Here is an 18,552-nt window from a genome sequence, read left to right on the forward strand (position 1 = left end):
TAACCTAACAAAACACTCCGCAAGATTCCTTAGTATATTTGTTCTAAACTTGGACACATTGACAGAACAGTATGAACTCTTATCCAATACTGTAAACGCTAAAATAGGAGGTAATATGTAAATTGTATCATTTGTAACAAGACTCATCAGGCTTTAATTATTCAATATGTAGTGCCTTTAATGGATGCAGTGCTCAAGAAAGGTGCAGAATTCAAACTTCTGGAGTCTGTTTACAGAACAAGCACAACATGAGCACAATTTTGTGCCTACTACAGCTTAGGTTGGTCAGGAAGTTACATGCTAAAACAGATGTATTTTAGATAAACTAAAAATACCAATACATAAAATAATCAGGCAAGAACTGGAAGGCCAAAAATAATGACTAGGGATAAATTCACTCCATCTGTCACTCAGTAGTGGAAAACAAGAAAGTTAAAATTCTACTAACACATGCACAAAATTTCCTAAGCTAAATTCTGTGTTATTTACACCATGGGCTACCCCACTAAATCTGCATGGTGTTTCACCCTGGGCTCTAGACTGTTCATCTCCTTCAAATCTCTCACCTAACAGTAAATAAAGTTGCTAATATGTCTATTATCTGTACTACAGTAGAGTTTAGAGGGCACAGCCAAGATTGAGAGTCTATTTTACTAGGCATTGTACATACACATAGTAAGAGAAAGTCCCCATCCAAAATAATTTATTCTCTAAAGAGTCAAACAGCGAGAGGTGAAACAGATGTAGAAAGATGAAGCGACTTGCTCAGAGGTCAGTGGCAGAGCTGGGACTAGATTTCTAAGCTCCTGACTCCCAGGCCAGTGGTCTAACAACCAAGGGGTGCTGGGGTTAAAGGCAAATTCATCCTATTAAACATGTTGTTGTTCAAAGAATGGAGATTTCACACTATAGAAGTCAAAGCCCCTTAGCCCGGTAACTTACTTCCATTTTACACATGAACTAGCTGATAAACACTAAGGGTAAGGCCCAGGTTCTTAAAGTTATTTGGGTGCCTAACTCCTATTTATTTCACCTCTGAGGATCTGGACCTAAGTGACTTACACAAGTTCACATAGTAAATCAGTGATAGAGCCAGGAATAAATCCAGGCCTATTGATGCCCAGTCAAGTGCTCATTTAACAAACTACTGCTGTCCCGGTTGTCCCAAGAGTGCTTTCCATTTGAATGCTGCCAACACAAATTTTAAAGAAAGAAATAGCAGAATCATGTCTACTGCTATACTTAAAGGTCTGACTAATTCACTAAGGTAAACATCTGAGACAGGGTATTATTACCCCTCATGTTACAAGACTGGAAGCTACTTCACTTCTCTGCTTTAATTAGCCAAAGGTTACAGAATTGAAAATCAGGAAGTTCTGAATTTTATATCTATACTCATTCCTCTGGACCATGCTATTGGCCTAATAAAGTTTTTTGAAAGTGGTTTTGGCATATTCTTAGGTGTCAATCTAAACCAATATAGTTATACCAGTATTACCCTCTGGTAATACACTTCTGTATGAGTGGGGTTTGTTTTGTTTTTATTTAGCTTATATTGTTAGTGAAGGAGTTTAAGCTCTATCAAAGAAAGCCACTCTATGCCAGAATGTAAATGCCCGTGGGGGTGAGCGTTATTCTTTAATAGCAGGCTGTTGGAAAAAAACTAGCAGGAAGGCAAAACAATAACTCAAGATGAGACATGCTTCAAACAACACTTTAACGGGGGCTGTCACAAGGCAATGTCTCCACTATTAACTGTGAATATTCTGCTTCTCAGGCTCCAGCCAAGTTACACCATTTGTTTTGCCAGTGCTGGGAACCATCAGATCTAAAGGGCAATAAAGAGCTAAAAGGACTCTCTTTGTCAAGATTTGAGGGCAGCAGTCAGGAACTGTTTAGGGGAACAAACACCCACAGCTACCCCCCTGAATATCTGAAGAATCTAGACCTTCCTAGGCTCCCCTCACAGGGCAGAAAGGCTTAAGAAAGATAGATAGTAGTAGTATCATCACAATAGCTCCTAGGAGAACCAGTCACAAACCAGGACCCCATTTTGCTTGACACTGGACAAACAGATTAAAAAATAGGACCCACCCCAAAAAGCTTACAATCTAAGTAATGCAGATAGTCCTTTTATTGTTTGAAAACCCTTTTTCTGTTATGTGTGCTTTGTTCCTACAGTTAAGATTAAGTAATACTTTGGTTTAAGAAAACTATCTGATCACCTGAATTAACCACTAGTCACAAGCTCCCATAGGGAAGAGTCACAGGTACTGAACACAATCAGACCTGGTGGGTATGTACAGTCAATAAATAGGGTAGTGTAGCCCAGAACCCAATCTAAAAGTGGAGAATCACATGAGTACACCCCAGGAGAGGTGCAGGCAGGAGGCCTAAAACCTGAGGACAGTGTACTCAAAGAGACCAGAGCACATCAGAGGTGGAGACGTGCATGAAACTGTGATACAGGAGTCTAAGGAACTGTGGTTAATCAAGCACCATAACCATAATGTGTGTATTTGTGCAGTTATTCTTTTATTGTTGTATGCAGTGTTGTTGTAGCCATGTCGGTCCCAGGATATTAGGGACAAGGTGGGTGATAAAAGATATCTCACCCACCTTGTCTCTCAGTTATTCTTTCTAAGAGTTAATGAGTATAAGAAGAATAGTAAGCAGCAAAGTTCAGAGGTTAACCGTTATAAAGAATAGTTAATGCATTGCGTGATCTGTGAACCCTGCTGGGATTTTCCATTAATTCAATATTCTGCTTCTTGATTGGTGCCCATTCCACACATAAATTAATAATGCTATAAAGTAGGAGTTTAGGCATCTTGGAAGAAAGACAGCTACAGACAGAATAGCCATGAAAATTAATTGAAATTAAAGTTTCTATATAATATCATTTTAACTCTTAATTGTACAAGATCGTCTTTGGTATTTACTTGAAATGGGAGTTTCCTGTGCACCATATAGTCAAATTAGAACTATGGATGATCCATCCATCTGCATTGTTTGTTCTGAATTATATTTTTATCTTAAATACCTTGCTCATGGGCCACGGAGCCAGGGGAGCCAACCAGCCATGGCCCAACCTGAGTGGTGCTGTGATCCCGTGGACCAGGCTGAAATACCATTCACCCAGATTTGCAGGTGGTGAGTTTAGGGGCTTCTGGGTCAGGCTGCAGATGGGAGTGCCTGAAAGGGAAAGGGGAAGGTTTGGGGGAGCAGACCTATGGTCCCTCTTTAAATGTCAGTCCACAGTCCCTGCTTCTAGTTATATAGCACTTTTTATTTGGAAGACTCCTAAAGGCTTTTACAAACTGTAAATCTGTATTTACAGAATTCACTTACCCATCATGAAAAAGCAGCCACCTCTCTAGTGAAATACAGTCTGTCCTGAGCTGCTTCTTCAACTCTCCACTTCATGCCCCCTCCCCTATTTAAATTTTATTTATTTATTTAATTAACAAACACACTGTTCTGTCATGAATGGCCAGGGTAAGAACCAGGGCAGGAAGTGTAGCAAATATTTTTCAAAGCTCCACCTATTTGAAATTCCAAAATGAGATTCCACTCACAGTAGATCATAATATGATCCCTCTTTTCTTGTGTGCTTTGATCAGCCATGAAATATTTAATGTTCACATACAAATTGTCATAGTTATACTTAACCAGAGCCATTGTTTTAAGCTATCTGCAGATTCAGGAACACATCACTGCATCAGTTCACATTTCTAAGGTTCGTTTGCAACCATGAGTACAGGGGAGTTTTGGTTTCTTTTTAAATTAAAACTCAGATTCAGAAGCACAAAATAGCAGCCTGCAGAGGAAAAGTACCAATTCAGCCAAGTGCCCCAAACTGCTAACTGCTCCTACCTTTGCCATGCTCGGTCATCTGTATTTTAGCTATGTAAACTAAAAGTAGATTCCCAACCTCACATAGGCAGGGATCCTGCCTTCTTATGTATTTATACAGCACTATGCAAAACTATGAAATTATATTTATATAATACCACATATTTCAGCTATTTTAACCAGCAATACTGCACATTTTTTAAGAAGGGGAAGCAAAAAATAATTTCTCCAAGTACTGTGCAGGGAACATTCAGGTAGACAGAATTCAATTACACCAGCTGGAATTTTTCTAGGACACATAGGCTAACAATTACTCTTGCCAAAAATGCCAATGGCTCATATTAAATAGTCAGGATCTGGGGTTGGTTTTTTGTCTTATCCAAATAAACGGATCATCAGAAAGCTCTGAACAGAAGTCTTCAACAAAGACTGAGTGCATAACCCCAGTTACAGTTGACATTTACTCATCAACTGGGAAAATCTAATAATCCCATTGGGCTCCTTGAAACTACAGACATCAGTGGAGAGGCAGGGAAGGTAGAAGGTTTAAAAGAAACTAGTAAAGGGAATGCTTTTGCATGGTTTTGCCTTCTAGCACATTTGCAAAAAGGAAACCCCTGACTTTTACATCAACCACTGACCAAAAAAAAAAACTTTAAACTGTCCCATTTGTAATCCATTATTTAAGGCTCATCAGCATAACCCATCATAAGAGTCACATCAGTCTTGCACACATGAGCCCTACTAAATAATGGATTGCAAGTGAGGACAATGTGAGGATTTTTTGAGATGGGGGCTAAAGGGTGTGGCTTGTTTGTTCAGAAGCTTGAGAGGCTCATGGGAGTTATTTTTCTCTGTCTTTTAATGCCTTCAAAAGCAGGGCCGGTAAAGAACACTCCACAGCTGTATGACTGTGCCCATGTTAGGCCACACAGCTGAAAATAGGCTTCCCTTTATAAGGTGTTGGCCATGGGCATGAATGATTGAAGTTTTGCACAGATGTTAAATTGCCCTGAGGGTCTCACAATACTTTTAATCATATGCTTTAAAAACAAAACCCTCAAACAATACCAATACTGAAAAGCACTGTTCCTTTTACAGCACTTTTCAAAGGATTATGAATTAAAGAGCTTCTTGTTTTGTTTTCACAAGAAACAGCAGGGTTTTTCAATTAACTGAATATGCCTTTATACTGGATACAGGCCAAGCATGGCTGATCCCATCACTCACTCCCTGTAATCTGTGTGATATGCTTTATGCTCTCTCATCTACTTTTATCTATCCCTTACATTCTTTGGCAAGGCTGGGCACTTTTCAGATGCTATGGGGCAAGCTGAAGAGAGAGCAGTGCTAAAACATAAGGAATGCTAAGAATTCATTCACACAATAGTTCCTTCCTCCTCAACAACACTTTAACTCAATTTTAGTAAAAAGGTAATATGGAGATGGAGGCATTTGATTGAAATACTGTTCACTCTAGATTGGTCTGTGCTAAGAGATTTGTGGAATTAATAAAGCCTCAGTAAGCATTTATTCCAGCCCTTATCCATATTCTCAGCCAGTTTTATTGTATTTCACTTATAACTTCACTAGGCGCTTGGATCCAGTCCTTCAGATACTCTTTTCTGTGACCTTCAGGAGAAAGCCTTTCACCACTACAACATATCTCAGCTAATCAGAAGAAACAGCAGGTAACAAGTTGTATATGCAGTCTCAGTTTGGCATTTTGTGACATGTGTGTGCTTTACTGGGCAACTTTAACATTCTGTGGATATAGTTTTTGCATGAAATTTCCTAGGTTTGCTTTTTCTTCTTTTCTTTAAGAAAAATAAGTTCCATATTTTGGATCTATATGACTAGACATCACAAGAAGATTACCATCTTTGACAGATTCAATAGCCTTAACTCCATCCCTGGCTACCTCAGTAGCTGCTAGCTACAAAAGCTGTCTGGCTCAGCCAGCCCTTTCTTTGCAGTTGCCAGCCTGTTGCAGCAGAACTCTTGTGAAGCTGTTAAAGGTGGGAAAGGTGGTTGTGTAGCAGAGTTATGGCAAAGCAAGAGATCTCCACAAGTCATTTTTTCCATTTTTTGCACAATAAGTGAATGAGGAGGAGAAAATAAAGTATACTGCCTGCAGGTGGCTAATCTTTTGTAATGTTTATTAATCAGAATTTATCATTTGTTTTCTCAGCTGAAGCAGTTGGCTGGGGAGTTAGAGGCAGTCCATTCTTGGAACATCTCCACCTACTGGCAGTACATTGTGATAACAGGGAAAGAGGAATTTTAAAAAAGCCTCTGTTCTTAGAAGACGAGGAGGCAATAGAATCATAGAATATCAGGGTTGGAAGGGACCTCAGGAGGGCATCTAGTCCAACCCCCTGCTCAAAGCAGGACTAATCCCCAATTAAATCATCCCAGCCAGGGCTTTGTCAAGCCTGACCTTAAAAACTTCTAAGGAAGGAGATTCTACCACCTCCCTAGGTAATTCATTCCAGTGTTTCACCACCCTCCTAGTGAAGAAGTTTTTCCTAATATCCAACCTAAACCTCCCCCACTGCAACTTGAGACCATTACTCCTTGTCCTGTCCTCTTCTACCACTGAGAATAGTCTAGAACCATCCTCTCTGGAACCACCTCTCAGGTAGTTGAAAGCAGCTATCAAATCCCCTCTCATTCTTCTCTTCTGCAGACTAAACAATCCCAGTTCCCTCAGCCTCTCCTCATAAGTCATGTGTTCCAGACCCCTAATCATTTTTGTTGCCCTTCGCTGGACTCTCTCCAATTTATCCACATCCTTCTTGTAGTGCGGGGCCCAAAACTGGACAGAGTACTCCAGATGAGGCCTCACCAATGTCGAATAGAGGGGAACGATCATGTCCCTTGATCTGCTCGCTATGCCCCTACTTATACATCCCAAAATGCCATTGGCCTTCTTGGCAACAAGGGCACACTGCTGACTCATACCCAGCTTCTCGCCCACTGTCACCCCTAGGTCCTTTTCCGCAGAACTGCTGCCTAGCCATTCGGTCCCTAGTCTGTAGCTGTGCATTGGGTTCTTCCATCCTAAGTGCAGGACCCTGCACTTATCCTTATTGAACCTCATCAGATTTCTTTTGGCCCAATCCTCCAATTTGTTTAGGTCCCTCTGTATCCTATCCCTGCCCTCCAGAATATCAACCACTCCTCCCAGTTTAGTATCATCTGCAAATTTGCTGAGAGTGCAATCCACACCATCCTCCAGATCATTTATGAAGATATTGAACAAAACCGGCCCCAGGACCGACCCCTGGGGCACTCCACTTGACACCGGCTGCCAACTAGACATGGAGCCACTGATCACTACCCATTGAGCCTGACCATCTAGCCAACTTTCTACCCACCTTATAGTGCATTCATCCAGCCCGTACTTCTTTAACTTGCTGACAAGAATACTGTCGGAGACCGTGTCAAAAGCTTTGCTAAAGTCAAGAAGCAATACATCCACTGCTTTCCCTTCATCCACAGAACCAGTAATCTCATCATAGAAGGCGATTAGATTAGTCAGGCATGACCTTCCCTTGGTGAATCCATGCTGACTGTTCCTGATCACTTTCCTCTCATGTAAGTGCTTCAGGATTGATTCCTTGAGGACCTGCTCCATGATTTTTCCGGGGACTGAGGTGAGGCTGACTGGCCTGTAGTTCCCAGGATCCTCCTTCTTCCCTTTTTTAAAGATTGGCACTACATTAGCCTTTTTCCAGTCATCCGGGACTTCCACCGTTCGCCACGAGTTTTCAAAGATAATGGCCAATGGCTCTGCAATCACAGCCGCCAATTCCTTTAGCACTCTCGGATGCAACTCGTCCGGCCCCATGGATTTGTGCATGTCCAGCTTTTCTAAATAGTCCCTAACCACCTCTTTCTCCACAAAGGGCTGGCCATCTACTCCCCATGTTGTGATGCCCAGTGCAGCAGTCTGGCAGCTGTCCTGTTAGTGAAGACAGAGGCAAAAAAAGCATTGAGCACATTAGCTTTTTCCACATCCTCTGTCACTAGGTTGCCTCCCTCATTCAGTAAGGGGCCCACACTTTCCTTGGCTTTCTTCTTGTTGCCAACATACCTGAAGAAACCCTTCTTGTTACTCTTGACATCTCTTGCTAGCTGCAGCTCCAGGTGCGATTTGGCCCTCCTGATTTCATTCCCCCAGTTGTAGTGGCGACAGAGTACCAGGTGCACTTGAGGAAGGAAAAAACTTCTGTGCATGCTGAGAAAGCAATTCACAAATGCTCATATAGCATGATAAATGGGAATGAGGATATGGAGGTAGACATCACCATATCTGAGGTAGAAGCGAAACTCAAACAGCTTAATGGGACTAAATCGGGGGGCCCAGATAATCTTCATCCAAGGATATTAAAAGAATTGGCACAAGAAATTGCAAGCCCATTAGCAAGAATTTTTAATGAATCTGTAAACTCAGGGGTTGTACCGTATGATTGGAGAATTGCTAACATAGTTCCTATTTTTAAGAAAGGGAAAAAAAGTGATCCAAGTAATTATAGGCCTGTTAGTTTGACATCTGTAGTATGCAAGGTCTTGGAAAAAATTTTGAAGGAGAAGGTAGTTAAGGACATTGAAGTCAATGGTAAATGGGACAAAATACAACATGGTTTTACAAAAGGTAGATCGTGCCAAACCAACCTGATCTCCTTCTTTGAAAGAGTAACAGATTTTTTAGATAAAGGAAACGCAGTGGATCTAATTTACTTAGATTTTAGTAAGGCGTTTGATACTGTGCCACATGGGGAATTATTAGTTAAATTGGATAAGATGGGCATCAATAGGAAAATTGAAAGGTGGATAGGGAATTGGTTAAAGGGGAGACTACAACGGGTCCTACTGAAAGGTGAACTGTCAAGTTGGAGGGAGGTTACCAGTGGAGTTCCTCAAGGATCAGTTTTGGGACCAATCTTATTTAATCTTTTTATTACTGACCTGGGCACAAAAAGTGGGAGTGTGCTAATAAAGTTTGCAGATGATACAAAGCTGGGAGGTATTGCTAATTTAGAGAAGGACAGGGATACCCTACAGGAGGATCTGGATGACCTTGTAAACTGGAGTAATAGGAATAGGATGAAATTTAATAGTGAGAAGTGTAAGGTCATGCATTTAGGGATTAATAACAAGAATTTTAGTTATAAGCTAGGGACGCATCAACTAGAAGTAACGGAGGAGGAAAAGGACCTTGGAGTATTGGTTGATCATAGGATGACTATGAGCTGCCAATGTGATATGGCTGTGAAAAAAGCTAATGTCGTCTTGGGATGCATCAGGAGAGGTATTTCCAGTAGGGATAAGGAGGTTTTAGTACCGTTATATAAGGCACTGGTGAGACCTCACCTGGAATACTGTGTGCAGTTCTGGTCTCCCATGTTTAAGAAGGATGAATTCAAACTGGAACAGGTACAGAGAAGGGCTACTAGGATGATCCGAGGAATGGAAAACTTGTCTTATGAAAGGAGACTCAGGGAGCTTGGCTTGTTTAGCCTAACTAAAAGAAGGTTGAGGGGAGATATGATTACTCTCTATAAATATATCAGAGGGATAAATACCAGAGGGAGAGGAATTATTTAAACTCAGTACCAATGTGGACACAAGAACAAATGGATATAAACTGGCCACTAGGAAATTTAGATTAGAAATTAGACGAAGGTTTCTAACCATCAGAGGAGTGAAGTTTTGGAATAGCCTTCCGAGGGAAGTAGTGGGGGCAAAAGATCTATCTTGCTTTAAGATTAAACTCGATAAGTTTATGGAGGAGATGGTATGATGGGATAACATGGTTTTGGTAATTAAATATTCATGGTAAATAGGCCCAATGGACTGTGATGGGTTTTTAGATGGGGTAAGATCCAAGTTACCCGGGAAAGAATTTTCTGTAGTATCTGGCTGATGAATCTTGCCCATATGCTCAGGGTTTAGCTGATCGCCATATTTGGGGTCGGGAAGGAATTTTCCTCCAGGGCAGATTGGAAGGCCCTGGAGGTTTTTCGCCTTCCTCTGTAGCATGGGGCACGGGTCACTTGCTGGAGGATTCTCTGCTCCTTGAGGTCTTCAAACTACAATTTGAGGACTTCAATAGCACAGATATAGGTGTGAGGTCTTTTTTAGGAGTGGTGGGTGAAATTCTGTGGCCTGCATTGTGCAGGAGGTCAGACTAGATGATCATAATGGTCCCTTCTGACCTAAATATCTATGAATCTATATTTGCTCCAATCAAAACAAATTTCCTTTTGAACAAGATCATGCCAATATCCTAGATAAATACTATTTCCACACCAAAGTTCAACTTTCACACCACAGCTGCAGGGTGGCTAAAATAATTGTGCAAAAAATAGTTATAAAATGGGAAGTGCCATTTCACCTCATCCTTACATTCAAAGGGGGGGGGGGAGACCCTAAACTTGATTTGTTCAAACATTCAAAAACATCACTTTTCTGGCATTAATGATTAACAAAAGTAGTCACTTCATCTATAATGAGCCTGATGTTACAAATAAGGTATTTAATACTCAGCTAACGGAAAATACATTATTGGTTTTGCAGGTATCAACACCTATAGTTAAAGATGCCAGGCAGTTCCCATTATAAGACTGTTTTCAGTTGCTTTTAACTTTGCGAAACTTTAATTATCTGGGCTGAAATTTTCCATGATGGGTGTCAGGCTCCATCTGAATTTTTCTTTTTAAGTGTCCATAAAAAAATGGTTCAGCCACTTACGAGAACAAGACTGAGGGGTGGGGGAAATGCATGGTTTTACCTGTTAACAAATTGCTTATAAGATTATTATTAGACGCTCTAGATCCTCCATCTCTTGGAATGGTGACCTGAAGTTTTTCAGGAGGTTGCACTGATGTCAGGAATGTCCTTTTTGCTGTTGCTGTCAAAAGCTGCCCAAGTTTGGTCAAGTTATGAGCCTCTGAAAAATTTCAGTTTGTACATAAGTAGAAACTTGTTAGAGTTTGGCTGATAAATTCTGTGACGAGTCCATCTGTACTGAGCATGCTTCATGTGACCAGACTTCACATGTGCCCTCCCCAAAGCAACTGAGCATACTCTGTCCTGGGGCTGCAAGGACTGAGCAAGACTTGCCCTGCAATTGCTGCTCCAGACCACAGTGGCATCAGACACAGGAACAGAGACCAAGGTGATTGAGTCTTTTGTCCTTTCAAGATCCCCCTGCTGGGAACCCAAAGAAGGAAGAAGCTGTCTGATGTCTAACATCAGTACTGGGCAAATTAGTTGAAACAATACTAAAGAATAAAATTGTCAGACACCTAGAAGAACATAAATTGTTGGGCAGAAGTCAACATGGTTTCTGTAAAAGGAAATCATGTCTTACTCATCTATTAGTGTTCTCTGAAGGGGTCAACAAACATGTGGACAAGGGGGATCGAGTGGACATAGTGTGCTTAGATTTCCAGAAAGCCTTTGACAAGGTCCCTCAACAAAGACTCTTATCCCATGACAACTTAATTTACGCAAGAGGGAAGATCCTTTCATGGACTGAGAACTGCTTAAAAAGACAGGGAACAAAGAGGTGGAATAAATGGTAAATTTTCAGAATGGAGGGGGTAACTAGTGGTGTTCCCCAAGGGTCAGTCCTAGGACCAATCCTATTCAACTTATTCATAAATGATCTGGAGAAAGGGATAAGCAGGGAGGTGGCAAAGTTTGCAGATGATACTAAACTGCTCAAGATAGTTAAGATCAAAGCAGACTGTGAAGAACTTCAAACAGATCTCACAAAACTAAGTGATCGGGCAACAAAATGGCAAATGAAATTTAATGTGGATAAATGTAAAGTAATCCACATTGGAAAAAATAACCCCAACTATACATACAATATGATGGGGGCTAATTTAGCTACAACTAATCAGGAAAGAGCTCTTAGGGTATATCTACACTAGGGAATAAGGTCGAATTTATAGAAGTCGGTTTTTTAGAAATCGGTTTTATATATTCGAGTGTGTGTGTCCCCACAGAAAATGCTCTAAGTGCATTAAGTGCATTAACTCGGCGGAGTGCTTCCACAGTACTGAGGCTAGAGTCGGCTTCCGGAGCGTTGCACTGTGGATAGCTATCCCACAGTTCCCGCAGTCTCCGCTGCCCATTGGAATTCTGGGTTGAGATCCCAATGCCTGATGGGGCTAAAACATTGTCGCGGGTGGTTCTGGGTACGTATCGTCAGGCCCCCGTTCCCTCCCTCCCTCCATGAAAGCAAGGGCAGACAATCGTTTTGCGCCTTTTTTCCTGAGTTACCTGTGCAGACGCCATACCACGGCAAGCATGGAGCCCGCTCAGATAACCATCACCCTATGTCTCCTGGGTGCTGGCAGACGCGGTACGGCTTTGCTACACAGTAGCAGCAACCCATTGCCTTCTGGCAGCAGACGGTGCAGTATGACTGGTAGTCGTCCTCGTCGTGTCCGAGGTGCTCCTGGCCACATCGGCTGGGAGCGCCTGGGCAGACATGGGCGCAGGGACTAAATTTGGAGTGACTTGACCAGGTCATTCTCTTTAGTCCTGCAGTCAGTCCTATTGAACCGTCTTATGGTGAGCAGGCAGGTGATACGGATTGCTAGCAGTCGTACTGTACCATCTTCTGCCGGGCAGGCAAGAGATGAGGATTGCTAGCAGTCGTACTGTACCATCTTCTGCCGAGCAACCATGAGATGTGGATGGCATGCAGTCCTTCTGCACCATCTGCTGCCAGCCAAAGATGTAAAAGATAGATGGAGTGGATCAAAACAAGAAATAGACCAGATTTGTTTTGTACTCATTTGCCTCCTCCCATGTCTAGGGGACTCATTCCTCTAGGTCACACTGCAGTCACTCACAGAGAAGGTGCAGCGAGGTAAATCTAGCCATGTATCAATCAGAGGCCAGGCTAACCTCCTTGTTCCAATAAGAACAATAACTTAGGTGCACCATTTCTTATTGGAACCCTCCGTGAAGTCCTGCCTGAAATACTCCTTGATGTAAAGCCACCCCCTTTGTTCATTTTAGCTCCCTGAAGCCAACCCTATAAGCCGTGTCGTCAGTCACCCCTCCCTCCATCAGAGCAACGGCAGACAATCGTTCCGCGCCTTTTTTCTGTGCGGACGCCATACCAAGGCAAGCATGGAGGCAGCTCAGCTCACTTTGGCAATTAGGAGCACATTAAACACCACACACATTATCCAGCAGTATATGCAGCAGCAGAACCTGGCAAAGCGATACCGGGCGAGCAGGCGACATCAGCGCGGTCCCGTGAGTGATCAGGACATGGACACAGATTTCTCTGAAAGCATGGGCCCTGCCAATGCATGCATCATGGTGCTAATGGGGCAGGTTTATGCTGTGGAACGCCGATTCTGGGCTCGGGAAACAAGCACAGACTGGTGGGACCACATAGTGTTGCAGGTCTGGGACGATTCCCAGTGGCTGCGAAACTTTCGCATGCGTAAGGGCACTTTCATGGAACTTTGTGACTTGCTTTCTCCTGCCCTGAGGCGCATGAATACCAAGATGAGAGCAGCCCTCACAGTTGAGAAGCGAGTGGTGATAGCCCTGTGGAAGCTTGCAACGCCAGACAGCTACCGGTCAGTTGGGAATCAATTTGGAGTGGGCAAATCTACTGTGGGGGCTGCTGTGATGCAAGTAGCTCACGCAATCAAAGATCTGCTGATATCAAGGGTAGTGACCCTGGGAAATGTGCAGGTCATAGTGGATGGCTTTGCTGCAATGGGATTCCCTAACTGTGGTGGGGCCATAGACGGAACCCATATCCCTATCTTGGCACCGGAGCACCAAGCCGCCGAGTACATAAACCGCAAGGGGTACTTTTAGATAGTGCTGCAAGCTCTGGTGGATCACAAGGGACGTTTCACCAACATCAACGTGGAATGGCTGAGAAAGGTACATGACGCTTGCATCTTCAGGAACTCTGGTCTGTTTCAAAAGCTGCAGGAAGGGACTTTATTCCCAGACCAGAAAATAACTGTTGGGGATGTCTAAATGCCTATATGTATCCTTGGGGACCCAGCCTACCCCTTAATGCCATGGCTCATGAAGCCGTACACAGGCAGCCTGGACAGTAGTCAGGAGCTGTTCAACTACAGGCTGAGCAAGTGCAGAATGGTGGTAGAATGTGCATTTGGACGTTTAAAGGCACGCTGGCGCAGTTTACTGACTCGCTTAGACCTCAGCGAAACCAATATTCCCACTGTTATTACTGCTTGCTGTGTGCTCCACAATATCTGTGAGAGTAAGGGGGAGACGTTTATGGCGGGGTGGGAGGTTGAGGCAAATCGCCTGGCTGCTGGTTACGTGCAGCCAGACACCAGGGCGGTTAGAAGAGCACAGGAGGGTGTGGTACGCATCAGAGAAGCTTTGAAAACCACTTTCATGACTGGCCAGGCTACGGTGTGAAAGTTCTGTTTGTTTCTCCTTGATGAAACCCCCCGCCCCTTGGTTCACTCTACTTCCCTGTAAGCTAACCACCCGCCCCTCCTCCCTTCAACCACCACTTGCAGAGGCAATAAAGTCATTGTTGCTTCATATTCATGCATTCTTTATTCATTCATCACACAGATAGGGGGATGACTACCAAGGTAGCCCAGGAAGGGTGGTGGAGGAGGGAAGGAAAATGCCACACAGCACTTTAAAAGTTTACAACTTTAAAATTTATTGAATGACAGCCTTCTTTTTTTTGGGCAATCCTCTATGGTGGAGTGGCTGGTTGGCCGGAGGCCTCCCCACCGCGTTCTTGGGCGTCTGGGTGTGGAGGCTATGGAACTTGGGGAGGAGGGCGGATAGTTACACAGGGGCTGTAGTGGCAGTCTGTGCTCCAGCTGCCTTTGCTGCAGCTGAACCATGCACTGGGGCATACTGGTTTCGTCCTCCAGCAGCCTCAGCATTGAATCCTGCCTCCTCTCATCACGCTGCCGCCACATTTGAGCTTCAGCCCTCTCTTCAGCCCGCCACCTCTCCTCCCGGTCATTTTGTGCTTTTCTGCACTCTGACATTATTTGCCTCCACGCATTCGTCTGTGCTCTGTCAGTGTGGGAGGACAGCATGAGCTCGGAGAACATTTCATCGCAAGTGCGTTTTTTTTTCTTTCTAAGCTTCACTAGCCTCTGGGAAGGAGAAGATCCTGTGATCATTGAAACACATGCAGCTGGTGGAGATAAAAAAAGGGACAGCAGTATTTAAAAAGACACATTTTATAAAACAGTGGCTACACTCTTTCAGGGTAAACCTTGCTGTTAACATTACATACATAGCACATGTGCTTTCGTTACAAGATCGCATTTTGCCTCCCCCCACCGTGTGACTACCCCTTCAACCTTCCCCCCTCCCTGTGGCTAACAGCGGGGAACATTTCTGTTTAGCCACAGGCGAACAGCCCAGCAGGAATGGGCTCCTCTGAGTGTCCCCTGAAGAAAAGCACTCTATTTCAACCAGGTGACCATGAATTATATCTCACTCTCCTGAGGATAACACAGAGAGATAAAGAACGGATGTTGTTTGAATGCCAGCAAACATACACTGCAATGCTTTGTTCTACAATGATTCCCGAGTATGTGTTACTGGCCTGGAATGGTAAAGTGTCCTACCATGAAGGACGCAATAAGGCTGCCCTCCCCAGAAACCTTTTGCAAAGGCTTTAGGACTACATCTAGGAGAACCGCAAATGCCAGGGCAAAGTAATCCTTTCACATGCTTGCTTTTAAACCATGTATAGTATTTTAAAAGGTACACTCACCAGAGGTCCCTTCTCCGCCTGCTGGGTCCAGGAGGCAGCCTTGGGTGGGTTTGGGGGGTACTGGCTCCAGGTCCAGGGTGAGGAACAGTTCCTGGCTATCGGGAAAACCGGTTTCTCTGCTTGCTTGCTGTGAGCTATCTACAACCTCATCATCATCATCATCATCTTCTTCGTCCCCAAAACCTGCTTCCGTATTGCCTCCATCTCCATTGAAGGAGTCAAACAACACACCTGTGGTAGTGGTGGCTGAACCCCCTAAAATGGCATGCAGCTCATCATAGAAGCGGCATGTTTGGGGCTCTGACCCGGAGCGGCCGTTTGCCTCTTTGGTTTTCTGGTAGGCTTGCCTCAACTCCTTCAGTTTCACGCGGCACTGCTTCAGGTCCCTGTTATGGCCTCTGTCCTTCATGCCCTGGGAGATTTTGACAAAGGTTTTGGCATTTCGAAAACTGGAACGGAGTTCTGATAGCACGGATTCCTCTCCCCAAACAGCGATCAGATCCTGTACCTCCCGTTCGGTCCATGCTGGAGCTCTTTTGCGATTCTGGGACTCCATCATGATCACTTGTGCTGATGAGCTCTGCATGGTCACCTGCAGCTTGCCACGCTGGCTAAACAGGAAATGAGATTTAAAAGTTTGCGGTTCTTTTCCTGTCTACCTGGCCAGTGCATCTGAGTTGAGAGTGCTGTCCAGAGCGGTCACAATGGAGCACTCTGGGATAGCTCCCGGAGGCCAATACCATCGAATTGTGTCCACAGTACCCCAAATTCGAGCCGGCAAGGCCGATTTAAGTGCTAATCCACTTGTCAGGGGTGGAGTAAGAAAATCAATTTTAAGAGCCCTTTAAGTCGAAATAAAGGGCTTCATCGTGTGGACGGGTGCAGGTTTACATCGATTTAATGCTGCTAAATTCGACCTAAAGTCCTAGTGTAGACCAGGGCTTAGAGTCATTGTGGATAGTTCTCTGAAGATGTCCATGCAGTGTGCAGCGGCAGTCAAAAAAGCAAATAGGATGTTAGGAATCATTACAAAAGGGATAGAGAGTAAGACTGAGAATATTTTATTGCCCTTATATAAATCCATGATATGCCCATATCTTGAATACTACGTACAGATGTGGTCTCCTCATCTCAAAAAAGATATACTGGCATTAGAAAAGGTTCAGAGAAGAGTAACTAAAATGATTAGGGGTTTGGAATGGGTCCCATATGAGGGGAGATTAAAGAGGCCAGGACTTTTCAGCTTGGAAAAGAGGAGACTAAGGGGGGATATGATAGAGGTATATAAAATCATGAATGGTGTGGAGAAAGTGAATAAGGAAAAGTTATTTACTTGTTCCCATAATATAAGAACTCGAGGCCACCAAATGAAATTAATGGGCAGCAGGTTTAACACAAATAAAAGGAAGTTCTTCTTCACACAGTGCACAGTCAACCTGTGGAACTCCTTGCCTGAGGAGGTTGTGAAGGCTAGGACTATAACCGGGTTTAAAAGAGAACTGGATAAATTCATGGAGGTTAAGTCCATTAGTAGGTTATTAGCTAGGATGGGTAAGGAATGGTGTCCCTAGCCTCTGTTTGTCAGAGCGTGGAGATGGATGGCAGGAGAGAGAGATCACTTGATCATTACCAGGTACCCTCTGGGGCACCTAGCATTTGCCACTGTCGGCAGACAGGCTACTAGGCTGGATGGACCTTTGGTCTGACCCAGTATGGCCATTCTTATGACTTAGAATGAAGATAGGTGAGGAATGGGGAGGGCTGGGGAGACAGGGGCAACTAATGAGGTAGGGGTACCTCACACAGCAGCTTCTTGCACTATATACCCTGATTCATCTCAGAGCAACGCCCATCGTATGTGCTGAATGAGGTACAGTCCTATGGGGGAAAAAAATGTGTTCATGTAATTAAAGACTATCATAAAAACAAGATGCCAAATTAATATTGCATAGGCAACCTTAATTCAGGTATTTCTTAACTTTGAATGCTTGACTTTGCTACTTTAATGGTCTTCTAAAGTATTTGTTTTACACACATGCTTAACTTTAGACAGTAGACCACTGTGAGGACATTCACAATGCCTTAAGTTAAGCATGTGTATGTCTTTGTAGAAATAAGGCCAGAGGGCTAAGGAATTCTCTAGGTACCCAAGACTTCCTTGCAGGAAGCAGCTACACAGATGGAAAACACACCTGTGAGATGGAGTTTCTGAACTCCAGCAAAGCTCTGAAAGAAATGCAGAACTGGGGCTATATTATGCAAAATATATAGCTCTAAATATATAATCCATTTTTAATGTTCTATTTTTAAAAGAAAATTAAAAATGTGATTCTTCTATAAGTATTTAGGCTAATAAAAGTGTATAGAAAACGCCTACTGTTTAATTGGCATACTATTAGTAAATATTCTGCTTATTTGGAACATATTTGGCCAATGCCAAAGGATTAAGTGGTGTTTAACCAGATGTTAAATAGGTGTGAAATACAGAGCTCCAGTCTTAACTTAGAAGTTGCCAAATAAAGATTAAAAGAATAAGATTTAAATGCAGTGAATATTTTTATTCTTGCACTTTGTTCAGTGGGGTACTTATTTCATTTTTCAGTCTTTGTAGGGTTTTTTTAAATGGCCTCTTCTGTACATTAAGGGAGGTACTTCATCAGGATAAGTTTTCCACATGATGTCCCATTCAAGACTATGTACAATTACATTCTAATTTACCTCCCTTTACTGCAGACTTTATTGTTGGCACAAAACTTTTAACAGAAAATATCAAAAGTTTTTCTTTATGTTTTCATTATTGAAATTAGGTCTGTGCTGTCCCTTAGATTCCAATAGGTGACTACTCATCACACCTATTTCCTGTTCCTAGAAAATTTGATCCAGAATGTTTAAAGCACCTAATTCCTATT

The sequence above is a fragment of the Lepidochelys olivacea genome (genome assembly GCF_965140295.1).
Source record: "Lepidochelys olivacea isolate rLepOli2 genome assembly, chromosome: 2".
NCBI classification, from domain to species: domain Eukaryota; kingdom Metazoa; phylum Chordata; order Testudines; family Cheloniidae; genus Lepidochelys; species Lepidochelys olivacea.